A 27,006-nucleotide genomic window follows, 5' to 3' on the forward strand; every position below is an offset into this window, starting at 1 on the left:
CTTGTTCTTGAAAACAGAAACACCCATAACCGTGATATACAAAAAAAATAAAAATAAATAAAATTCCAGAAACCCAAGTCAGAAAACCAAAAAAATTACAGATCTATGCAGAAGAATGGTAGACCTATCAGATCTGAGGAGTATGAGTCCAACTTTGCTCCCAGATCTGATAATCTAAGGCTCTCAACAATCAGATCTTTCAATTTCCACACAAAAAAATAAATTTTTAAATTTTAAAGGAGGTGATTAGCTCAAAACCCTTCGTATCACACATAAAATCTTATGATAAGCTCAAAGCTAATTTAGCTGGGCTCCTCAAAAACACAGATCGAGAGTTGGCTGGTCTGAAAACTTCCCCTAACGCTGGAGGATCTAAAAATCAAATTTTTCCTGCAAAACTCAATCCAGCTATCAAAATAGAGCGAGAAAATGATAATAAAATTAAGATAAATAAAGATAGTTGTTATTATATTCAAAATTTAAATTATCATTTAAACCCCAACAACTGAGCAAGATACCTATATTCAAATCACTCTTTAGAAGCTATCATCGATGGTTTAAAAAAAATTATGGATGAAAACAACACATTTCGTAGTATTCCCATGAAGAGTAACACCAACGAAATATAACCCCAAAGTCTTTCTTTATTAACCAAAAAATTACATGAGCTTTTTGCTTAGCACACGACTCAGAGATCGGCTCGATCGACTGACAAATGACTTCTTATTTAAAGATAAATCCTCCAACGGCTAGTTCGAGTGATCCTCATCAAAACAATCTCGACCGTTGATGAAGATTAAAATTTCTTTTAATCTCATTTGTCGAAATATTTAATTCTTGAGGAAATTCAAAATTTTCAATAAAATATATTTTAATTAACTCAAAAACTAAATTTTTGAGTTAATTTCTCCAAAATTTTGACTTTGACTTAACCCCAGGGATCAAAAGTTTAAAATTTATCAAAATAATTAATTTACTTTATTCTTTGGACTTCCTAAAATTTAATTTTTATTGACCGACGAATTTTGCCTTTGGAGAATTTAAATTTACCTAGGACTTAGAATTAATTAAATTTATGGCTTAGGATTTTAATTAATTTTTGGCCACAAAATTTAATTAACTAGCCTATGAGGGGATAAATTATTTTTTTAACCCTCATGGCACTTTACATCACGATTTTCATATTTTTTACATCATAAGGGGGAAAACCCATTTGTAATAGACCCTCACAGACTACCCATTTCTGCGACACAAATATTATCTAGTAGACCAATCTATTTGTAATAAAATAACCTAACCAAATAGTTAGGATTATTCCCAAATCACTTTTACATAGGCTCGATTTAGAACACTAGGACTCGCCTAAGATCTTTGTGGCAAAATCCATTTCAGCTTTGGAGTAAGGCTGAAGGAAAACTTTGCCAACCATCTAAGAATGGATCAGTGAGACAAAAAACCTCCCAGAATGTAGATCGTCACCAGAAAAGTAGGTTTACCTAGGCCATTACATACATGACACGGATCTGTTGAGATTATTTATGTCATATACATGCAGAATGGGTTTACATGATAACATCTTGGAAATCAGGCTGATGATGATAACTGAACGACAGATACACATCAATCAGGCGCTAACCCCTTTGCAAAAAAAGGGCGTGTACTGCTATGGGTCGTTGACACGTAGTGGTCAACAAGGTGCAGAACTGAAAGAGAAGTTTAATTTGAAGTTGGATCTAGACCCTGGAGGGCAAGATCTATCCTCAATACCATTTTGTAGGGACAAATTATCAAAATTATGTTCAGTGTGAGGGTTTCAAACTTAGATCTGAAGTTTTCTGAGAGCAAACTTGAGAGTAGAAAGATGTTGATCCATGTGGATGTTGGTGGCCACCCACCTATCTCATTTGGACCCCCACAACTATCTCTTTCAGTTTTTTAGTTTCCGTAATTGAAGCACAATTTACTATTTTCAGCTGTTTTTCGTGTTTTGAACTTTCGGAGCCGTTTTGAGGCCCTAAACGACATTTTTTGGGAATTCTGGGAACAACATGGGTCCATGGTACGATGTTGCTCTTCCCAAAGTTATAGTTCTCAGATAGATCTTTCTAACGAGCTATTGTACGCGTCAAACGGAGATTGGGTGCCAAAGTTATGACCCCGGGAAATTGATGTACCAATTTACCAAAACGGGGCCCAAAATTTGGTGTTTCATCTTCTAGGGTTAGGTTTTGGGATGTTAAGAGTTTTCAATTGTTTCTCAACAATAAATAGGCCTTCGAGCCTCATTGTAACACAGTTCAGAGGCTTGTAATCGCCACATCTTCTTTTAGAGATAAGCTACCATCGCCCTAGCTGGTTTATTTCCATTTCTGTTTGTAAGCATATTTCAGTATTTTGCATTAATGAAATGAAGTATTATTTCCGCTGCATCTGTGTATATGGTTATCTCTGTAATTTATTGTGTTCCTGTTTAAATCCGGATCACATCAGAGTGGTTTGCTTTTTCTTTGTTTTTGTTTGCATGTCCCCAATGAGGTTGGAATATAAGGAGTTAGGGCTTGAACTGGTCGAACCTTTGCAAGACCAGCCTCGCAAATCTCGACGGCCTCCCATGGCGAATGAGAAGAAAGACGAGGGGCCGGGAGATGCTACCAAAATCTTGCTCGAAGAAGCCCTCGAGCGACAAAGGAACACGATGATGGATAGCTTTGTGCAGATCCTTCAGCGGCTACTCAGAGGCGACGCACCGGCTTCCAGCAGCTACTCTGGAAACGCCACGCCCTTTAAGGTACAAGTTAATTTATAAATCCCCATATTCGAGGGTCAGATAGATGCAGATGCTGTAGATAAATGGTTAAATCTGCTAGATGGGTATTTTTCTATTCATGAATTTTCGAGTCTGGAAAAGATTGTTTTCGCTCTTGTCAAAGCAGCCCCCACGTCAAGAACTGGTGGGAAACGTACTGCGAGTTGAAGAATGAAAGTACGGGATCACTATTTTCGATTGCACTCACATGGGATTCATTCCGGGATGCCATCAAGGAGCAGTACTACCTTGTCAAAAGCTATGAGGACAAATACATCAAATGGACCACACTGCGGCAGGGAAGGGACCATGATGTGACGGAGTTCACAAACATTTTTCATACCCTTCGCACATAGTTGGGTATCAAGGACTCCGAGCTACATTTGGTACTCAAGTACTGCGGTTGCCTACATAGATACATCCAGGAAGAGATGGAGTTCCTGAACATCTCCTCGCTTGGCACGACGTACCGATACACTATCCAAATCGACCAAAGGACAAAGCCAAGGCGGGGTGACCCAAGACAACCCGTCGAAGCCACAAGAAAAGAACAACACCCAGAAGTCGAAGGGTACAGGAAAGTGGTGTGAGTTCCACAAGAGTGCCACTCATAACAGAAGTGAGTGTTAGACCAAGCAGTCACTGGTGGCCGAGTTGAAGGCTTCAGAATCAGATACATGTTTCGAACCTAAGTCAGAACTCGACAAGGGGAATGGCAAAGGGAAGCAAATCATTGATGCGGAGCCCAGCGTCACTGTTGCCATTGCCAAGATCCAGAAGAATGAGCCCGAAGACCCAGAGGAGGGGGAGCATCTTTTCCACTCACAGATGTGGGTGAAGGGTTCACCGCTGCAATTCATTGTCGACAGTGGCAGCCAAAAGAACCTCATTTCAGCAGAGGTCGTGAAGCGGTTGGGCCTACTGACTACATCACACCCGCAGCCGTATAGTATCGGGTGGCTTCATGAATGACGAGATCCCAAAGTTCGCCAGCAGTGCCGCCTTCCCTATAGCATCAAGCCCTTCACAAACGAGGTATTGTGTGATGTTACGCCTCTGGATGTTTGTGATGTATTATTAGGCCAGCCATACTTGTGGAGGTGACATGCTGTGTATGAGTCAAGGCCTCGTGCTGTCATTATTTCTTTGGATAATTCATTATACAGGATACTAGAGGTAGCCCCACCTACCACCATCTCTTTGATATCTACTAAGAAAGGTAGCAAGCTCATCTCCTAGACTAGGAAATTCATTTTCTGTCTGGTTTGCTCCAGTAAGGGGAAGATTGTCACCACATCCATGATCCCCGTGAAGGGTTCCTCCACGTAGCAGCAATAGCAAAGGGATACGGTCATGATAGAACACAGGAACAACTTCTCCTCACCCACAAGGTTACCACACAAGCTTCAGGTGGGCAACAAAGTCTGGTTGCATCTGCAGAAAGAACGCCTTACAAGAGCCCATCAGAAACTCAAACCACTCCAACATGGTCCTTACTCCAGTACCAAGGCTACGGGAAACAATGCTTTGAAGCATAGCATTCCCCCATTCCTTTGCCTACACTAAGTGTTCAATGTGTACCGCCCTCGACTATGCTTCCCACCATTACTAGACACATCCGAGATTGTAGAACAGCTCACCAGGGACCAATTTCAGCAAATGGAGGAACTCAACGCAATGGGGACCATTGCTTCCTAAGGGGGGAGGAGTGATCCAGGTGGATGTTGGTGGCCACCCACCTATCCCATTTGGACCCCCACGACTGTCTCTGTCAGTCTTTCAATTTCCGTAATTGAAGCACAATTTACTATTTTTAGCAGTTTTTCGGGTCCTGAACTTCTGGAGCCGTTTTGAGGCCCTAAACGACGTTTTGGTCCATAGACCAATGTTGCTCTTCCCAAAGTTATAGTTCTCGGATAGATCTTTCTAACTAGCTATTGTACGCGTTAAACGAAGATCGGGTGCCAAAGTTACGACCCTGGGAAATTGATGTACCAATTTACCCAAATGGGGCCCACAATTTGGCGTTTCATCTTCTAGGGTTAGGTTTTGGGATGTTAAGGGTTTTCCATTATTTCTCAACAATAAATAGGCCTTCGAGCCTCATTGTAACACAGTTCAGAGGCGTGTAGCCGCCACATCTTTTCTCAGAGATAAGCTACCATCGCCCTAGCTGGTTTATTTCCATTTATGTTTGTAAACATATTTTAGTATTTTACATTAATGAAATGAAGTATTATTTCCGTTGCATCTTTATGTATATGGTTATCTCTGTAATTTATTGCGTTGCTGTTTAAATCCAGATCAGATGTTGGCTTAAAATTCAAAATCCTGGGTAATTTTTAATTTTTAGTTTTTTTTATTATATAAATTTCTAGGATTCTTGGGCTACCATTTTTTGCTGCGTTTTTCTCGTCTCTTTGAAAAAATTCGATTTTTTCTTTTCTCCCGTTGCTGCATTTTTCTCCTTGTTTCTTTGCCCTCATTTTTCTGCTTTGTTTTCTTTGTGTTTTTCTCCCTTCACTGCTGCCTTTCCATTTATTTATTTTTGCTGCCTGTGCGTGGGTTTTCCTGCTTGCATTCCTTTGCTCTTCGTTGCTGACTGCTGCGTCCTTTCTTCTTGTTACTGCGCCTTTCTCTAACCTCGAGCTTCGACTCTCCGTTGACCAGTCCTCTTTCTGCAATCGCATTCATTTATGCTCTGTCATCCTCTTTTCCTTGCTGTTCCTCCTTCCCTCGACGCGCTGCTCCTCTCCTGCATCCGAGCGTTCTTCCTTCTCCATCTAGCATGCCATAATAAACTTGATGGAAATGTACCTTCATCATAATGAGAATTGTATGAGAAATTATGTGCACGAGCAGAGGTACCTTACAGCTTGATAAGCCTTTTTTTTCTATCCTCGTCATGATAAGTGAGTGATCTAATGCTTTTCTCACCTCAACCTTGCCATCAAACATATGAATGGAGTGTCCTTGCTGGTGGATGTGGACCAAGGACAACATGTTTCTGCTCAGTTGTGGGAGATATAAAACATCTTGTAAAAGAAAGTCTGGAAGATCAGGCAATTTAAGCCTGATTGTGCCAAGCTCTGATGGCTTGAGTTTTGATTTGTCTACAAAGTATACTGCTCCATCAACATTGTCAGTAAATTCTTCAAAAAAATATCTTCTAAAAGTCACGTGACAAGTTGCTCCTGAATCAAGCAACTAATTACTTTAACAAGAAGCAAGTGAAGCATTAAATAAGTCTTCATTTACTCCAATATTACAATGTGCCACAACATAGTGAGTGGATTCAGGTGCTTTACATTTCTCTTTGTCATTAGTTTTACCTTTGGGTTGATTTCTTTCCTGCTCAATTTTGTCCCAAGGCAACTTGCATGTGGATGCATCATGTGATCCATGTCTATTGCAACCTATGTAATGCAAATTTGACTTTTCTCGTTGAGAGTGTCTGGCCCTCCTCCCTTTGAAATTTCTTCTTCCTCTTCCTCTGGAAGAATCCTGAGCAAGATTCTTCTCTCTATGTGCAAGACACGCAGCCTCTTGAGAAGACTGAGGAGCTGTCTTCTTCCCAAAATCTTTCCCTCTTTCAGCAAATTTATTCACAAGGGAGTCAAAGGTAATTTCTTTGCGGTTTTCATTTGCTTGCAATGACTCAAGGTAATTTGAGTAAGTGGGACAAAAGCTATCAGAGGAATGTCCAGTTCAACATTGGTGACTTTGATATCATGCATAATAGATTTTACTTCTGATTCAAGAGCAAGAGGATCATCATTTTGTAATTCAAGGCTGAACAATTTAATCATGAGTTGAACAACTTCAAGTGGAGAGTGTGAGTCATAGAGTTCCTTCAGTTTTTGTAAGGCTTCGAAGCATTTGAAAATGGCGAAATATGGCGACTCACCTCTTCATTTATTGATACTGCAATCAAGGGATAAGCCTTGTTGTTGTTATTTTCCCAAATGGAAAATTCCTCGTCTGAAGTAGGCTTTTTTCGTTCTTTGTCTCCTTCTCCAACACACACTCCTTTCCACAACTCATTAAAAATGAGAGTGTGTTTGATTTTCCGCAACCATTCTGTATAGTTCTCCTTCCCGTTGAGAACCACTCCCACAATAGATATTAATGAATGCATTATAAAATTTGTATTGTGGGAAAAAAAATACTTCTGCTGCAAAATTTTACTCCTAATGGTAAAAAAAATTGATTCTGATATATGAAAACAAAGGTATTATGTGAGGGAGGTTTATATGGGGAGAGGGTTAAATGGGGGAGGGCTTATATGAGGGAGGAGGTTTATATGGGGGAGGGATTATATGAGGGAGGCCCCACGGTTATGATTGTCGGGAGACTTTATATATTGAAAACAGTGATATATATGGAGTTCAAATACCACAACAAATTCAAAATATCAATACGCTGGTTCAAATATCAAATATCAATATCAGGAGTATGGAATATGCATACACAAAACCGACATATGAAATAAGGTATCCATACACAAAACTGGACAACATTAAATGTATGGACAATGGAGTGGAATCTGTAACACGAAGGACTATGTAGTGGAATGTGTAACACAGAGTGCTGCTAGCGAAGTCGCTAGAGGAGAGAAGGCTGAGACTTGGGCGACCTTGTTCATGCACCAGAAGACAACATTAAAATCACAGCCACGACATACATAAACAACCACGACACATAAAATAACCATATGGAGCAGTGTGGAGTTAACTCAGAGCCACGAAAATTGTGTCTGGCCCACAACACCACGATGGCACCACACTTCTGCTTCCGCTGCACCGATACCGAACAATGGCACCACACTTCCTTTGATATGGGGAAGGGCACACCAAATGTTTCTGCTCTAGTGCGGTAATACCTCTGCTACAGCAAGGTCGTGGACAACGTGATAATGCAACCCACATGCATTCCCCACCGACGAAGACGTAGAGGCTGAGGCCAGCTTGAAATCTGTCACAATGTAGTGGAGAGGGGTGTCACGTATAGCAACATACCATGGGAGTTGATGCCGCTGAATTGGTGATTGTTGTATGAAAAAATGACTTCGCTGAACCAGAGCGTAGTATGTAGGATGGGTGTAGAGAGGCGGTGTGGTGCTAAACAAACTGTATATGGCAATGTTCAATGGGTATAACGTATACCATAGTGGACCGGAGCCACCAATGCAGGCAGAGACCAATAATGCAGGTATATAACATTGTGAGAAACGACAACACAGGTGTATAGAATGCAAAGAAGGTCATAGTTTTGCAAAATAGGAAGAACGGGAGGGAGTCACAAGGGAAGAAAAGCTAAAAAATGGAGCTGGCTCTGATACCATGTCACGCCAAGAGTAACTCCTCAAAATGAAATCTATTTATTCAGTTAGATTGCTCATAGTTATATACATGAGGGAGTGACTCTTGGGTTTCATGTCCCGATGACTCTTCCTTTTCCATTATTTATTATTTACACTATTTACAACTGTTCACCCAATCCCCATGATTAGGTGTCAACAAAATCTGATAATTCATAACAACAACAAAAGAGCCCTAACTAGAAAAGTCAATGCTGGTCAACAAGGTAGATTTGACCCTCAACGAATTGGTCAACTTCGGCCTCCAAACAACAAGATAAAACAACCCTCCAAACAGTCAAATTCAACCCAGTCAAAATCTGGTCAAACAACCCACTTGCGGTCAGCCCTAGCTTCAGTCAACGCTAGGTCAAACTGTCCAGAAATTCAGTCTCTTGAAATTTCGGCCTCCTAAAATTTCGCTCTGTTGAATTTTGGCCTGTTGAAATTTTGCTCTCTTGAAATTTCGGACGTGTGCAGAGAGAGAGGCCGAGAAATCCGTACCCAATCAATGGGGAGAGAAAGAGAAGTGTGAAGACGAGTGTGTCCAAATGAGACTAAGTTACCTTCTATTTATATGCAATGTTGAGAATGAATAGACATGACTGTTGGGCTTTTGAGCCTACATAAGTTTGTTGGCCAACCTTGACAATTTGACCATAATCAAAATAAATTCATAACTTCATTTGTACATGTCAGAATCAAAAGATCTTTAGATCAAACCTACACCTCTCAGAGATAGGAATCCAAGAAAAATATCAACTGTCATAAATAAGATGACCCATGCGGAGTTTGGCCCTAGTTGCCAATTTTAACAGTTAGGGTTAGGCTTTTCATAATACACAAATCTGATTTTTTTATTAGTTGCCTTTCATTTTATTTTTGTTTTTGAATTTTTGTTTAAAATTAATATATATATATATATATATATATATATATATTTTTTTTTTTTAAATTTTAAAATGTGATAAAAACAAAAATTTAAAAAATTTCCATTTCCATTTTTTTAATGTGACTTTGATATTTCTAAAGAATTAAATCAAAAGAGAACTTTGTGCTCTCACATTAAAATTTTAAATTTTTATGTAGTCTTTGACCCATTAAAAATTTAATTCATTAAGTCTTTTGGGTTTTTTACATTTGCCACATTAAAAAAATTAAATTAATCATTTTCCACATTAAATTTGCCTAAGGAATAATTAAATTTTTAATATGAAGTTCCTTCTTGTGGTATTTGTGCGAGGGGTTTAGGACTTTAAAATTTTAAAGGGAAAATTTTTGTGGAGTTAAATTTTTTTAATTTCTCTAGTCAAAACATGTTTAAATAATTTTTTAAATCGTCTCTAAAGATTGACTATAGGAAAGCAAGATTTTTTTTTTGGATTGGGTCACCTAAGAAAAATCATTTTAATTCTGGAATTGTTAAGTGTTTAGCATTTAAATTTCATAGTTCTTCATGGTATTTAATTTTCGAAATTTAATTGTTCAAGGCTTTGCATGCTAAGGGTTTTTTGAAAAGTTTTAGATTGCTCGTCCTTTAAAGTAGCTCTAAGCGTGATTTAATTACTTGAATTATTTGATATTTATTGCATGTTAAATATTTTGTGAATATTTCGAGTAATTATTAAATTACTCTGTCATGGAATTGTGATAAATTGCATATCTTTGGTTTTCTAAACTGATTTTTTGAGCATCTATTGGCATTGATATTAAATTGTGAAGAAGCTTTTGTTCTCTTTGAGCTATAATTTTATTAAAGAGATTTGAAGTAAGCTTGTGGTTTAATTTTGATATGGCTAAGATTTTATTTTTCAATCTTTGTCTAGTGAAGTGAATTTTTCATTTTGGTGATTAAGAGCTTTGATAGATCGTGACATAAGCACTTCTAATCCTCGAATCTAACTTCATATCATCTCCTAATCATCTCGTGCATTTGCATATTAAGTTAATTTTGCATAACTAAAATTTAATTCGAAGCATAAACTTGGTCAATAGAGAGATAGGTACCCATCCATATTTGCTTAAGAAGCCTACTTTTAATAGTACTTAAAACGATGACCTAGCAGTTGTCAGAGCCACAACTCTTTGCAGCGCCAGAGGCACTGGGTATGTTAGATTTTCAGGAGAGGTATCGTTAATCACACCTTAGTGTGCTTCACTTTATCTTCTCTCTGTTAATTACTACGAAATCAGGCTCAATATATAAAGGATTGAAGGGTTAAAACTTAGATAGACATTTAACTAAAATTGACCAAGATTCCTGCATCTCACATTAGTTTTAGGATCTGCATTTCATATAAGCTAGTTATTCATCCAAGCAACAGTTGCTAATCAATTACTTGTTCCTAAATTTCCTAGCAAGATTGTTGACTCCATAAGGCACTGGTACCAATCGTTTAAATCTTAATCAAATCCCATATGTCTTGCGAAATCTGAATGAAGTACTTGGTTGAGATTAGAGGTTGATCTAGGAGTTGGGTCGCTGGTCTAACTGTGATTCAAGGAGGGATAGTTGTAGCTGAAGAGAGAAGGCCCATATTTGGTAGATCAAAGGGTTAATTTGTGTACAGACATCCTGCAGTAAGGAAGAAGGGTTCTACTCTGAGTTAAGGAGTTCATAACCTTAGAAATGGTCGATATGTCCATTTTAGCCTAAGATATGAGTGCTGAAGGAGGCCATGAACCCTTTCATTGCAAAATAGATAGGCACATGACCTTGAGAAAGCCGACCGAGGTAGAAAAAGGAGGGCCATAGCTGAGGGAAGGTGTTTGAGGCTAGGCCATAGGCCTAGAAGGGTTAGATCCGAGGAACTAAGGTTCTGTAGAAGAGGGTTGAGGAGATATGGCCACAAAAGTATGTAGAGGAGCAAATCTAGTAGACTGAGAGGCTGTAATAGTGAGTATAGAAGGACTGGTGCGAAGGATTGCAAACAATCCAAGGACTGTGAGTTGAAGGACCAGCTCAAGTATGCATTTGTCTCATTAGGCAGATTGAAGATCTAAAGGATTAGATCTCATGCCCTGTATTTCTAGTCAAAGGATAGAATGAATATTGTTTTTGTATTAAAGATCTAAGGAGCATGATCCTTGGTACGAGTGCCCTAGTGTTTTCTTGTTAATGGATCAATAAGATGATTGGTTTTTTGTGCATTGCTATTGATTTCTTTGTTGTTTGATTCCGTTGTGCTAAGTTTTCTAGTGTGTTTATGTACTAGATTAGTCATAGACTAGATCTAGGGCCCATGAAAAATTAACATCCCCAACAAGGGCCAGGCCCTTGTCACCTTTTTGGTTATTGGCCTTGGCCTTTGACTGCTCCCTCATCTCTACCAGGATGTAGTCATCCCATAGCCTGTCAAGTGAGGTTTGGTTCCTCGAGCACATATTACTTTGGCGAATGGATCCCACGTCTTTGCGAAGTCATTCAACACCACATTCACTAACTCTATGTCATCCACCTTTTCACATGCTGTTGCAAGTTGATCACAAATCTGAGTGATTTTCATTAGGTAACCTGTCATTGAGTTAGATCTGGTCATTTGTGTAGACAAGAGTTTGTCCCTCAACTCCATTTTTTTGTTAAAGGTCTTGCTTTGGTATAGACCCACCAAAGCATTGAATATTTCCTTGGCTAACTTCTTCTCAGACAAGTTAGGGATCAAATGGTTCTTCATTGCATCCAAGAGTACCCTTTTATCCCTTATCTCCCTCTTTTCCAGAGCATCCTTGTGCTTCACATCTGTTGGCTTTGGGATCACCTTCTTAACAATGTCTTAGAACTCATTTTCTTTGAGAATCAAGGTGACCCTAGACTTCCTAGGTAAGAAATGTGAAACTTAATCTAGCTTCTGTTTAAACCAAAGTCCCATTGTAGTCATCCACTAGATCTTGTCAGAGATATGTGCTAAGTGTCGTCAAGCACACTTAATTGAATAAAATCTAGTTGGTCCTTCATGCACCCAGCTAAATTAATTTGCTGACACGTTTGTAGCTATTGGCCAGTTTATCACCTTAACACTTGGATTCCGCAACGTGACTCTACCCCATTCACCTATGCGGATAGTATGTTAGCGATTACTATTGTAACTTTTCTTTTCTGTGATCTTTTACGCCCAATTTGTGGTTGTGGTTTAAGGTTGACTTACATTGCCATGAACTCTCCCCAATTGTACTCAATTGCTATTGTTGGTCGCTGGCCTCATCCTATGAATTGCCCTTGCTACGCGACCATGGCGTCCGTCCAAACTTGTTGGTCTGTTGTCTCATCAAAGGTAGAAGGCTCAGACTCATTCGCGGAATGCTTGATCTTGTAGATCCATCCAGAAGTGACCATTGACTTCCTCTCAACCCTCAGTACTATCTCCAACACATCGTTCATCATGATGTTGCTCATTAAGGCCAAAAAATTGGAAAATTTGGTTGGTGGTCTACTCTTCCTAAAGGTCTTGCTAGGAGCCTCCTCATGCTCCTCTCCATCCGTCAAACTTTGCTTGGCCCATATCGACCTCCCTCTGGTAGAGCTCGAAGGAACATCTCGCTCCTCTTGATTAAAAGGCCGTGATCCTATTGCTAGTCCTTGCTCAACCTTTAGAGACTTTTGCTCCCAATCCTCTGCCATAGCTAGACCTGTCTCATGCGACCTGTTAAAGGTCCTACCCTCCTCAAATAATAGATATTGGTTAACTATTATCTTCCTTAGTTGTGGAATGTAGACCAATGTTATAAGAACCAGATTGCACTGGTCAAGAACTGGCCGATGTCACTGATTGGAGGATAAAATTGGTTTTGACTGGTGAACTAGATCATTTTTGATCGGTTTAGTACTGAATTGGCCTTTTTTCGTTGAACCAATCGGTTTGGGTTCTGAACCAATCGATATTGTACAATGCTACAAAGGACCCTTTGAATGTAATCTTTTTAAAGTACTGATTTATGACTGGGGAAACCTACTATTTTACTTAAATTTTTAACATTACCATTAATTGACTTAGGATGTTTGAGAGTGGTTCCAAACTCTTTGGATTTATTATGGAGAAAATAGAATATTATATCCCACTCAAAATCCAACAGACTTAATTGTTTTTTAGGATTTCATGATTGGGGGGATTGTAATGTTTCCATTAGATTTTATCATGTACAAGAGTATGGAATTAACATTTAATTAAGAACACCAACCCCTGTATGTACCTTGCTGTTAGTGGCATTGATTGTTGAACTCCTCTATAACGATTCCTCTAAAAATGTACCCATCACTGAAACAAAATCTTGACTTGACATGTTAAGCATTTTCTAACTTATTTTAATTCGTAGAGGGTGATATTGATACCCCAACATAAGCAAGGATTTTGATGACATGTATGTATCAATTTTATCAGAACCGGACCAAAACTGGTGGAACCGGTTGATCCGACATTCTCCTTAATCTTTCATTTCCATCCTTTTACTTAAATTTTTAAGATTACCATGAAATGACTCAGGATGTTTGGGAGTGGTTCCAACCTCATTGGATTTCATACAGAGAAAGTAGAATTTTAGATTTCACTCAAAATCCAACAGACTTAACAATTTTTCAGGATATCACAATTGCGAGGATTGCAACATTTCCATTGGATTTTGTCATGTACAAGGGTAAGGAACTAGTATTTAATAAAGAGCACCAATCCCTCTATTTACTTCGATGTTAGTGGCGATGGTTGTCGAACTCCTCTATCATGACCCTACAAAAAATGTACCCATCACTCATACAAAATCTTGACTTGACATGCTACAATTTTTCTATCTTATTTTAATGCTTAGAGGGTTATATTGATGACGAAGATCCTAATGTAGGCAATTATTGCAGATTTTGATGCTCCTCATTCTTCAAATGAGGATGAGGAGGATGATCATGATGATGATTCTGATGATGACATTGACAATTAGCACTTGTAGGTTGCAGCTGTAGTATTGTAGTATCATAGTATCATGTTATTTTGGACTATAAAGGCCTTTTATATTTTGCTTCTTAACGTTTTTTGGTTCAACGATGTTTTGCACTAAGTGCTATTTTGGTTATATGCACTATTACTTGCTATATAAATGAAAGCTTTTTCATCTTTGTGTATAAATGGTTTGGATTCACATGGATGCACCTGAATATATATGTTTTCCTTGAAAATATGAATATTCTATGTGTTTTTGGTAAATCAATATTTTTTTTGTTTCCGTTTTTTTATCGGTTCCCGATCTAGAAGGTTTTTTGGTTTGATCACTTGCTCGGTTCTGATAACATTGGTAGGTATTTGTTGTAGCATGACTTTTTTGGTGCTAGAGGCGATGTAGGGCCTATTTGTTGATGTATCTTTGGTTTAGAGATGGATTGCACTTGGTGCTAATTTGGTTATGTGCTCCCTTACATGTTTTATAATTGAAATTTTTTGCTTATTTGTGTATTGATGGTTTGGATTTATATGGATGCATATGAATATATATGTTTTTATTTACAATTTAAATATTTTATGTGTTTTTGGTCTACTAGTTTTTTGGTCTCATTTTTTGACCGATTTGGGTTTGGTTGTGATCGATTTTGGGTTCGAGGTGTCTATTGGTCTAATTTTGATAACATTGATGTAGACCTTGTAGACCTTTGACATCTTACTATCTCCGATAAAAATCCCTACCTCAGATGAGGGCTCTGACTTAGTCCTTTTATTTGATGCAATGTGTACATACATTGAGATACTAAAGATGCAAAGATGGCTCACTTTTGGTCTCACTCCTGCAAGTGCCTCCTTAGGAGTCTTCTTCTCCATTGCCTTGTGAGGACTCCTGTTTTGTAGGTCCACCATTGTGTTACAACTCTTTACTCACCCAAAGTTTCGCCCTAGTGACACATTGTTGCTCCAGTTCGTTGTCTGTTAAATATAGTGGGGGTTGAGCCATATTTTAAAAATTGTTAAATGACATAACATTTAAAAATATGGGGCCCACAGGTTTGACCTTGGGACCCCCGTTCGAGCCCAAGCAACCAATGCACATACCATATCACGTGGACCATGTTATAAAAAAAGCGTGCTTGTTATAACTTTCCCCTATATAATGTCATATCGTTGGTTTGAACGACCATACAACATATTGTTATTAAAACATATGGTTTGGACGCACACCATAAATAATATGGTTGTAACAAAAATATTAAATATGCCATTTTTATGTCCTCGCAACAAACATTATTTAAACCCAGTTTATTCATCCGCTAATGGAGAGTGCCAAGCGAAGGAGCAAGATGGCAGTGGGACAACCCTGTGTATGAACCCAGGTGGAGGTGGCCCATGGCCAAGTATGGGCATGTTTTTCTAGAAAATATTCTTCCAACATATTCCTAGTATGTTTTGATGCTATGGCATGTTTTTCAATGTTGAGATTCTCATAGAGTTATAGAGTAGAAGGTGACGTAACCATATGAAATTTATGGTCATTTTCACGATTTTTTGAGACGAGTCCATTGGTGTAGTTAGAGTTTGCATTTGAGTAGCAAATCTGAGGGCTCATTGCAGAAGCCCACATGTGTCATTAATGCTTGGCATGAATTTTGAGACAAAGATTAACTTTTCAGAAGCTAGGCGTGTTTACAGTCAAAAGTTGCAGAATGACGTGATGGACTTGCTGGCGTTGTGTTTGTTGTGTTTTGAGCAAAGGTTTTAAGGGCTCACTGTTTAAGCTCACATGCCATTAATGCTTGGCACCTATGAAACCGAATTTGTTGGATTTTCCTCAAGTGTCCGAATCCTACGAATCGGACACGATTTGACCTAATTTGAATCCTAAATTCTGGACACGCTCGAATTCGGGTCGTGTCCTGTTATGGCACAACGTGTCCCGAAAACCGGATTCGAATCCGGCGAAAAGGAACCTATAAATTCAAGTTGGGTGTGACACTGGTGATTATCAAACATCCTGGTTCTGCGTCCTTGCCTATCACATCATAGAGATCAACACTTACACCATTAAAGTTTATAACTTTTGTCAACATAACAAGTCTTGTTATATCATCTGAATGAAGGCCAGCAGTTTCACAAGCATCTCCAGACACATCTGTTCCATATTTTGTTTGGAGCACTCGAAGGACAAGAATGCTTTGAGACTGACAACTGCTTTCAACCCCCAAGTTTGTACTACAAGTCTCTGTTGCCTGCTCAAATGCAACAATAAGTTTTTTTATTTTAACATGGAGACCAAGCAGCAGCCTTTCCACCATCTTGGCAATCATCTTAACCCCATCTTGAACACCAAGATAGGTGGAACCCCCATTTACATGGATACCACAACCCTCTACCTGCTCTGAATTCCGCTGAGAAGGAGACACACTGGGGTACACTTCTGAAGTAGAACATTCTTCAGAACTACTGGATGTTTTGAACTCAGTTCGTGGAACAAGAACCAGCTCAAAGTCCTCCACATTAATCTCACACTTTTCAGCTGCCAGTGCTTTCCAAGGTATTTTGATTGATATGCTGGTAATAAATCCTTCTTTGATAATCATCGGTGTCACACCCAACTGGCATAAATCAATGAATCATAAATTCTAAATTCTAAAACCAGATTCGAATCCGGCGAAAAGGAACCTATAAATTCAAGGATGCTATAATGTTACTAACTTACTTTGTAAACAGTAAAACTAACATCTAGATGAAGATCTATGTTTGAAATCAATGAATTTGTATCATTAATGAGAATTTGTGTAAGAAATATCTAATTTTTAATATATATATATATATATATATATATATATATTTAATAAAATAATATATAACGAATCTTATGTGTCCTGTTCCGGGTGGTCAACGTGTCTGAATCCGACACTCGAATCCCCGTATCCTACGAATCCCGAATCCCCTTGTCACGTTACTTAGCTTGGCACGAATTTCGAGATAGAGATGCACTTTTCAGAAGCTAGTCGTGTTTAAACTCAAAAGTTGTAGAATGACGAGACGAGCCTACTAGTGTTTTGATTGCTAAGTTTTGAGCATCCAATTGAGAGTTTTTGCACAAAAACAAATGTAAGGTTCATTTATTGCTGATTCTCCCTCTTAGAAGAGAATATATACTTGCTGATTTTGTATGGTCTTTGTATATTGTAGCAAGGCAACAAGATCTAAATCATTACAAAGAACTCTTTGTTTGAGCCCATACATGCAAACTGAGATGTTGTGGAACTAAAAGGGATCTCTTTGTTTGAGCATGTGCACGCAAATCGAGATGTTGTGACATTGAAAGGGCCACATTGCCACATGAAGTGAGAGTTCTTTTGCATTAACAAAGAAGTGCCTTATTGAAGGAGAACAACTAGGCTAAGCAGTTGAGCGAAGCTTGGAGACGTATCCCACACTAGGTGAACTTTGTTACCAACTCGGTGATCTCTTTTCTTATGTGATTGATCTATTATGCATGTTAATTTTGCAATTATGATCATAAAATACGCTAAGTAATGAATTAAGAGACTATCGACACAGTCACAAGTTTAATATTCAAATTAGATTCAGGCTTGTTAACGCAATGAATTCTGAAGATCAATATTAACAATTCGGGTCTTATTCAAGGGGCTTTCAAGCCAGATCAAATTTGGGATTAATTGCATCCCGGATCCGCATTAGTGCATATAACCAACATAGCACTAAGTGATATGTCAAAGACAGGGGTAGCCAAATTATGACCGTTATAAAGATTTGAAAATGGATAGTGTTGGAAATATTGTTTTCAGATTTTTGATGCCCCATTTGGATACCCTATCTTGGAATGCATTTTTACTGCAATTAGCTAGCTCAAATGGGAGCATAATGTATATGGTTGAAAAGCTATTATGAGACCTTTCTATATGGCATTCCCTCTGAACTCCATAAGAATGAGGAGAAATGAAATATTTCGTCAAGATGACCCATCCAAAGTACAGACAACCTGACCCAACCATTTTAGAAGTCAGCCACATAAGTGAACTAACAAACACTATAAATAAAGGGAATATGAGTTCATTTTAACATTAATTGATTGAAGAATAGATGTGAGTTCACAAGAGGAGCTGAGGAGTAACTTTTGAGGTGATTCTTGGAGTTTAAAGGTGGAAGCAAAAAAATGATTTATGGAGTGAATGAGCCATCTCGACATTTTTGCTATATATTTTCGTTTGTGATGTTTTAGACGTTTAAACTTGGAGGAGCTGTAGAGAAGATCTTTGTGTACATGAGGTTCAAGTTTCAAACTTCGATTTGCTATAATTTCGTGGATATGGCCTCCTGAATGCTCTTGAAATCTTCTTCAAACAGGTCAACTGGGCATTTTCACTATAACTTTTGTTCTAGGATGTTTTAGATCATGAAACTTGGAGGATACAAATAGATCTCCATGTACTTTTGGTTCAAGTTTCAGACCCTGATTCACTATCATTTTGGAGATATGGTTGAAGGAAGTTAGGCTTCTTGAATGCTCCTGAAACCATTTTCAAACAGGTCAGCTAGGCATTTTCACTAAAACTTTTGTTATCGGATGTTCAGACTATGAAACTTGGACAATACAAATAAATCTCCATATGCTTGTGGTTCAAGTTTCAGACCCTGATTCACTATAATTTTGGAGATATTGTTGAAGGAAGTTAGGTTAATTGAATGCTCCTGAAATCATTTTCAAACAGGTCAACTAGGCATTTTCTCTATAAATTCTAAGTCTATCCATTAGAAATTTTATCTGTATTCTTATGGTTTATTTCTCCTACTTGTTAATTATGAACAAGTTATTTAAACATATAAACATTGAAATAAACACAATACAGTCTCAACCATCTATAGATCAACAACTAAAAGAAATAACAAACACACAAGTGACACCGTTATTTTTGGACAACCATACTCGAAAAAAACCAACTTGGGAAAACGGTGCAACAATTTTGAGGGTTTATTTTATTATGCAGTCTATCCTTGAGTAAAACTGGGGTGCCAAACTGGCTCACCCGACAGAGAAAAATAATCGACAGTAATACCTTTCTATTTGGAAGCAGATATTCAAAAATCTGCCCCACAAAAACCTCTCCCTCACCATTGAAGCACTGCATCAGCCTTCCTAGCCTCTGCATCAGCCTCAAACCCCTCTGCGTCAGCCTCAAACCCTTCTGCGTCAACTCTCTGAGGCACTACGCAACCTTTACGACCTTTTGCATCACTCCTGCTGCCCTCTGCGTGGATGACGTAGGGCCTTCTGGCTCTGCGCTGTCTCTGTTGGGCTCTACGTGGCCTGCTCTGGATTCTGTGTCTGCCTCTCTGCCCAGTACTCACTGCCCCTCGCTGCTGATCATTGATTCAACTTTACTTAGCAAACCCCGCTCTAGTAAACCGAATGACTGATACCTCTAGTGTGTTCTCCAACTGACCCTCAAGCCCCTTCTTATACTTTTACCGTTGGTCCTTCAACGACTGAGGTTACATCTATAATCAACAACTAAGATTAGATTTGGCTTGATCCATGTCTTTTGGAACCTTCTAACCCAATTTTATTAATACGTGTTAATATTTTATTTTTCATAAGTTTAGACTTAGGAACTCCATTAAAAATATTAATTATTTTAATATCTCCCAAACCGGTTAGAATCTGCCCAAACCATTTATGGGTCTTGGAGATCTCATGTGCCTTAGCCTCTCCACCAATTTTCATGGCTAGAGCACATCCGATGCTACCTCAAATCAGCACTTCCTCTTAGCGAGGATTGTGCTCTAGTAATATCCACACTGAGCATCACTCTGATTATAAGGCACCGATACCTGTGCTAATGCTAGGCCTCCCCACTCAACATCCTCTGCACTGCTGCATCCTGCACTGCCGCCTATGGCCTTGCCACTGCCACTGCTGCATCCATACAATGGCTCCCTCTGCATTTGTGCTACTGCTGGTCCTTTCTCCCAACACTGCATCTGCACTACAACCTGCTCTCATCATGCTGCATCGTGCTACTGTTAACTGCTACTGCACTGCAACTCAGTTGTTGAGAAGTAAGTGATTGATCCACCCAACTATTGACATCCTTGTTAGGCTAGAAACAATCCTGATGCTGAAGCTCTCTCTGTCGCTATCAAGTGCTCCCTTTGCGCTTTTGCAACAACTCCCTGCCTCTCACACTGTTGCAAACCTCTCTGTGCCATCCTGCATTGTTTCAACTTCCTTTGTGCCTCTTGCACTGCTGCAACCTGTTAGCTCTGCGTTGCCCACGACTACTGCACTGTAGCACTCTCTGTCGCTTCATTCGCATCTGTTTCTACTGACATCTGCCAGTCCTACTACTTCTCACTTCGGGGTTCTCGTAGCAAGGATCTGATCCAATAGTTTGGGTACCTCAAGGATCTTGCCCCTCAAAGCCTGTAGTCCTCCTGTCTATAGCTCGATGTCTCCCCACCTCTTCTCTAGAGGTACATGAGCACTCATGGCATAACATCATCCTCCTCTACCTCCTTTTCTGCCTTCGCTGGCGCTGTTTGGAGTCAAATGCCTCTCCCTTGTTCTTCTTCCTCGGACATTGGTTCGCATAATGACCTAGTTCCCCACAATTGAAGCACTTAACATTGGAGAGGTCCTTTTTATTCTTCGTCTGCTGCTTCCCTGCAGATGCCAGAACTGCATCCCCTTCCTCCTCCTTCTTGATCCAGACTCCTTTGTTGCTACTTCTCTTGCTTAGCCGTCTGATCTCTTCTTGGTGAAAAGCCGCCCACAATTCTTCCCAATCTAGAAGATTCGCCTTGCCTAGAATGCTCTGGACAAATGTCTCCCAATCCTTGGAGACTGCATTTAGAGCAGTCGTCGCCATCAACTCCTGATCCGGTTTTGCCCCTATGGAAGTTAGTTGGTCCCGGATTTCCTTCAATCTCCCGAGGAAGTGATCTATCTGCTCTCCCTTCTGCATCTGGTATGACCGCAGTTGATTCTCAAGTAACACCTTCCTCTGCATGGAAGTATGCTGGTACAATGTCTTCAAGGCGTCCCACATTTCCTTTGTCGTTTCCTTCTCGGCAATGTGTTGGACCACATGATCCTTGACCCCATCAAGGATGATACATTTCGCCTTGGCCATTGCCTCCTCGTACTTCTCATTATCAGTCGGGTCAACTGGGATAACCATTGTTCTCAAGGCGAAGGCCTTGATGCGATGTCTATCTAGAATGGACAGGATCTTGGTCTTCCAAGCCACAAAGTTGGAAGCCCCGTCCAACCTGTCCTGATTGCTCAGCCCATTCATGGCCATTTCTTTGCTCTTCTTGTCGACTCCTCCGAGTCTCTACTTCCCTCCGGAAGTTCTCTCTTCGACTCCCGTTAAGTCTATCTACTTTCCGCTTGGAAGTTCTTTGCTAGACTCCGTCTGAGTCTCGATTTCCCTTCTGGAAATTCCTCTGCCACTCGTCAAGTTGCACCTCTCTGATCTTTTGTGCACCTGCAACACTGATCCGAATTCCTTGGCTATAAATCCACCTTAGTAGTGACTCCCTCTACCTTGGGTTTGCCCCATTTGGTACTGTTCTGTCCACAACACCCCACCAACTTCACTGCCCGCAAACTGCCCACAACTTCCTATGCTCTAGCAACTAAAGAACTGAGCCTCTAAGCTCTGCGCAATCCTAGCACTGGCTAAAATGCTCCCTCAACCAACTGCGTCAACCCTCTTGGCCTCCGCGTGAGCCTTTTTTGCCCTCCTCAGCCTCTGCACCGGCCTCTTTCTGGCCCAGAGTGATGACGTAGTCCATCTACATCAACCATTCTTCCGTTGCTTTCTGCAAGGAACAACTTCTGTCACTCGGGGCAGTTGTTTCTGCTGCAAATGCTCTGCTTCAACTGATGCCTTCAACTCTCTTTTGATCTGCAACGACGCTCTGATACCATGTTGGAATTTCTAAGTCTATCCGTTAGAAATTTTATATGTATTCTTCTGGTTTATTTCTCCTACTTGTTAATTATGAAAAAGTTATTTAAACATTGAAATAAACATAGTACAGTCTCAACCATCTACAGATCAACAGTTGAAAGAAATAACAAACACATAAGTGACACCGTTATATTTGGACAACTGTCCCCGGAAAAACAACTTGGGAAAGCCGGTGCAACAATTCTGAGGGTTTATTTTATTATGCAGTCTATCCTTGAGTACAACTGGGTGCCAAACTGGCTCACCTGACAGAAAAATAACCGATAGTAATACCTCTCTATTCGGAAGCAGATATTTAGGAAATCTGCCCCACTGAAGCACTGCGTCAGCCCCCCTAGCCTCTACGTCAGCCTCAAACCCCTCTGGGCCAGCCCTCTGAGGCACTGTGCAACCTCTACAATCTTTTGCGTCACTCCTGCTGCCCACTGTGTGGATGACGCCAACCCTTCTGGCTTTGCACTGTCTCTGTTGGGATCTGCGTGGCATGCTCTGGCTTCTGCGTCTGCCTCTTTGCCTCTGCGTTGGTCTCTCGGCACTATCTCTGCCTCACTCACTGCCTCTCGCTGCTGATCATTGATTGGACTTTACTTAGCAAACCCTGCTCTAGTAAATCGAATGACTAATCACTCTGGTGCGTTCTCCCACTTACTGTCAAGCTGCTTCTTATACTTTTCCTATTGGTCCTTCAACGGCTGAGATTACATCTCTAATCAACGGCTAAGATTAGATTTGGCTTGATTCATGTCTTTTTGAACCTTCTAACCCAGTTTTATATTAATACCAATTAATATTTTATTTTCCGAAGTTTAGACTTAGGAACTCCATTAAAAATATTAATTATTTTAATATCTCCCAAACTGGTTAGAATCTGCCCAAACCATTTCTGGGTCTTGGAGATTTCATGTGCTTTAGCCTCTCCACCAATTTTCATGGCTAGAGCACATCCAATGCTACCCCAAATCAATAGTTAGGCTTCTTGAATGCTCCTGAAATCATTTTCAAAGAGGTCAGCTAGGCATTTTCACTATAACTTTTGTTCTCGGATGTTTCATACTATGAAACTTGGAGAATACAAATAAATCTCCATATATTTGTGGTTCAATTTTCAAACTCTGATTCACTGTAATTTTGGAGATATGGCTGAAGGAAGTTAGGCTAATTGAATGCTCCTGAAATAATTTTCAAACAGGCCAACTAGGCATTTTCACTATAAATTTTGTTCTCGGATGTTTGAAACTATGAAACTTGGAGGATACAAATAGAAGATCTTCATGTACTTGTGATTCAAGTTTCAGACCTTGATTCACTATACTTTTAGAGATATGGCCAAAGGAAGTTAGGCTTTCCGAATGCTCCCGAAATCTTATTCAAACAAGTCAGCTGGGAATATTTGCTATAACTTTTGTTTTAGGATGTTTTAGATCGTGAAACTTGGAGGATAAAGAAAGAAGGTCATCATGTATTTGTGGTTCAAGTTACAGACCTTGGTTTTGTATAATTTTGGAGATATGCTCTAAGGAAGTTAGGCTTCTTGAACGTTCCTGAATTTTTCGTCAAATAGGTGAGCTTGTCATTTTTGCTATAATTTTCTTTTTGAGATGTTTTGTGAAATTTGGATGAGATAGAGAATAGTTCTCTAGGTACATGTGGTAAAAATTTCAAAACAAGATTTGCAAATTTGGATACGTGGCATGTTGTGCAAATTCATTCTTGAGAAGGAGCCGAAAGCAACAAGTTTCAGGAGAAGTAGGATTGGTGAAGGAAGAAGCAACAAGTAGACTTGGTGAAGGCAAAAGCAACTAACAAAAATGGTGAAGACAGAAGCAACAAGCAGACTTGGTGAAAGCAAAAGCAACTAATAGACATTACGAAGAAGCAAACAAGTGGTTTGATGCCTACAAGTATTTATAGTAGATGGGATTGGTTTCCCCTGTAGGTTGGTGCTTACAAAGCGGTAGAGGGTATTGATATCTCCTGTGGGTTGGTGCTTACAAAGTAGTAGAAGGGATTGGTGTCTCTTGTAGGTTGGTGCCTACAGGGTAACAGAGGTGATTTGTGTCTCTTGTAGGTTGGTCCTTGCAAAGCAACAAAGAGGATTGGTCCTACAAAGTAGAAGAAGGGATTGATGTAACAATAGGTTGGTGCTTACAATATCTTTCATATAAAGAAGTTTTGTAGTTTTCTCCCATAAAAGTTTCCATGTATATCTTGTGTTCCCTGTTCAATTTATGATTTTGTTGTTTTATGATGTTTGACTAGCTTCAAATAAGTGAAAATTGTCATTATATTGATTCACCCTCCCCCTCACAATATAATTGTGAATTCGAACATGCAATTGATCTTTCAACCAAAAATATATTAAAAAGGAGGCTCTACATGGCTTCTATAGTTCAAAATAATCATGTCACAACAAATACCTACATATCATCAAAGTCATTGTTTATATTGGGATTCTTATCATCAATATTACCCTCTAAGCGTTAAAATAAGATAGAAAAGGCCTAACATGTCAAATAGAAGATACAAATAGAAGATACAAATAGAAGATCTTCATGTACTTGTGATTCAAGTTTCAGACCTTGATTCACTATACTTTTAGAGATATGGCCAAAGGAAGTTAGGCTTTCCGAATGCTCCCGAAATCTTATTCAAACAAGTCAGCTGGGAATATTTGCTATAACTTTTGTTTTAGGATGTTTTAGATCGTGAAACTTGGAGGATAAAGAAAGAAGGTCATCATGTATTTGTGGTTCAAGTTACAGACCTTGGTTTTGTATAATTTTGGAGATATGCTCTAAGGAAGTTAGGCTTCTTGAACGTTCCTGAATTTTTCGTCAAATAGGTGAGCTTGTCATTTTTGCTATAATTTTCTTTTTGAGATGTTTTGTGAAATTTGGATGAGATAGAGAATAGTTCTCTAGGTACATGTGGTAAAAATTTCAAAACAAGATTTGCAAATTTGGATACGTGGCATGTTGTGCAAATTCATTCTTGAGAAGGAGCCGAAAGCAACAAGTTTCAGGAGAAGTAGGATTGGTGAAGGAAGAAGCAACAAGTAGACTTGGTGAAGGCAAAAGCAACTAACAAAAATGGTGAAGACAGAAGCAACAAGCAGACTTGGTGAAAGCAAAAGTAACTAATAGACATTACGAAGAAGCAAACAAGTGGTTTGATGCCTACAAGTATTTATAGTAGATGGGATTGGTTTCCCCTGTAGGTTGGTGCTTACAAAGCGGTAGAGGGTATTGATATCTCCTGTAGGTTGGTGCTTACAAAGTAGTAGAAGGGATTGGTGTCTCTTGTAGGTTGGTGCCTACAGGGTAACAGAGGTGATTTGTGTCTCCTGTAGGTTGGTCCTTGCAAAGCAACAAAGAGGATTGGTCCTACAAAGTAGAAGAAGGGATTGATGTAACAATAGGTTGGTGCTTACAATATCTTTCATATAAAGAAGTTCTGTAGTTTTCTCCCATAAAAGTTTCCATGTATATCTTGTGTTCCCTGTTCAATTTATGATTTTGTTGTTTTATGATGTTTGACTAGCTTCAAATAAGTGAAAATTGTCATTATATTGATTCACCCTCCCCCTCACAATATAATTGTGAATTCGAACATGCAATTGATCTTTCAACCAAAAATATATTAAAAAGGAGGCTCTACATGGCTTCTATAGTTCAAAATAATCATGTCACAACAAATACCTACATATCATCAAAGTCATTGTTTATATTGGGATTCTTATCATCAATATTACCCTCTAAGCGTTAAAATAAGATAGAAAAGGCCTAACATGTCAAATAGACTTGTTGGTGTTTTTGATTAAATGTTAGTTCCATGCCCTCATAAATGATAGAATTCAATGGAAACATTGCAATCCCTCCAGTCCTAAAATCTTTGAAACTTTTAAGTTTGTTGGATTTTGAGTGGGATCTAAAATTCTACTTTTTCCATATGAAATCCAACGAGGTTGGAACCACTCTCAAACATCCCAAAACAATTATTGGTAATGTTAAAAATCCAGTAAAAGGAGGATGTCACTTTAAGAATTTGACATTACCATTAATTACATAGCATTAGTAGGGTCCTAGGATTGAGTGCTTCCCCACTCATAAATTATTGCTTTCAGGAAAAAATTCAGAGGGGACACCCACACGCACCCCTTTTGGGGAAACACATCCCCCACATTAGGGAAACATTTCCCCATGTGTTCCTTTGTCTTGAGAGTGTAGGAAATGCGGGGAGCATGCGCGCCAACTTGGGGGATGCGTCCGTATGGAACATTGGTGGTTGGGCTTCTAATCCATCTTTGTATAGAATTTAGGTTTATGCATTTCTAAACTGATATTTGATTCTACAGTCCATCTTTGAATACCAATCTTCACATAGTTTTGGCTGCAAGAGATTTTCCAAACTGAAATATTTTTAAGGCCCCATCACCCCAAATCCTCTGCCCTTGCTATTGCTTACCATTTGATTGAGGGTAACCATCATTCTCCCTGTTTTCTGACCAGAAGAATTAAAACTTACACTCTTGATTTTCTCTAAGATACCTTTTGGGATATATGCTAGATAAGGCAAGATAATTTTATTAATGCCCAACAAATGACCATAAATAGGTTAATGGGACTGCTATGTGAACTGGTGATACAAAGTGGGAATGCAAACGCTAGTCCTAGAAAACATGATAAATCCAGTGTCTAGGTAAGCTTGTATTCAAAGGTTTCTGTTTGAAACATTCATGATATATCTGTGTTTTGAGCTTTGAATAAGATGTTTCAATCATCCGGTTAATAAGGCTATTGTATTGACTATAGTGTTCTTCTTTGTAATCCAGTGAACTAGCTGTTAGCCTTGATTAAGTTCTTGCTTTTTTTTAAAGGATCTGTAGCTGTCATGATTTTGCTACGCGTTTTG

The 27,006-nt window shown here is 39.1% G+C and overlaps 1 protein-coding gene across 1 annotated transcript in view; it reads left to right on the forward strand.

Annotated features, from left to right (window-relative positions):
* Nucleotides 1-27,006, forward strand: part of LOC149159259 (2-isopropylmalate synthase) — a 130,549-nt gene that overhangs the window by 41,005 nt on the left and 62,538 nt on the right. The gene's annotated exons all lie outside the window — the stretch shown is intronic.

This window comes from Pinus tabuliformis, chromosome 5_2 (assembly GCF_031772625.1).
Source record: "Pinus tabuliformis cultivar Carrire ecotype Pingquan chromosome 5_2, CPIR1, whole genome shotgun sequence".
NCBI classification, from domain to species: domain Eukaryota; kingdom Viridiplantae; phylum Streptophyta; class Pinopsida; order Pinales; family Pinaceae; genus Pinus; species Pinus tabuliformis.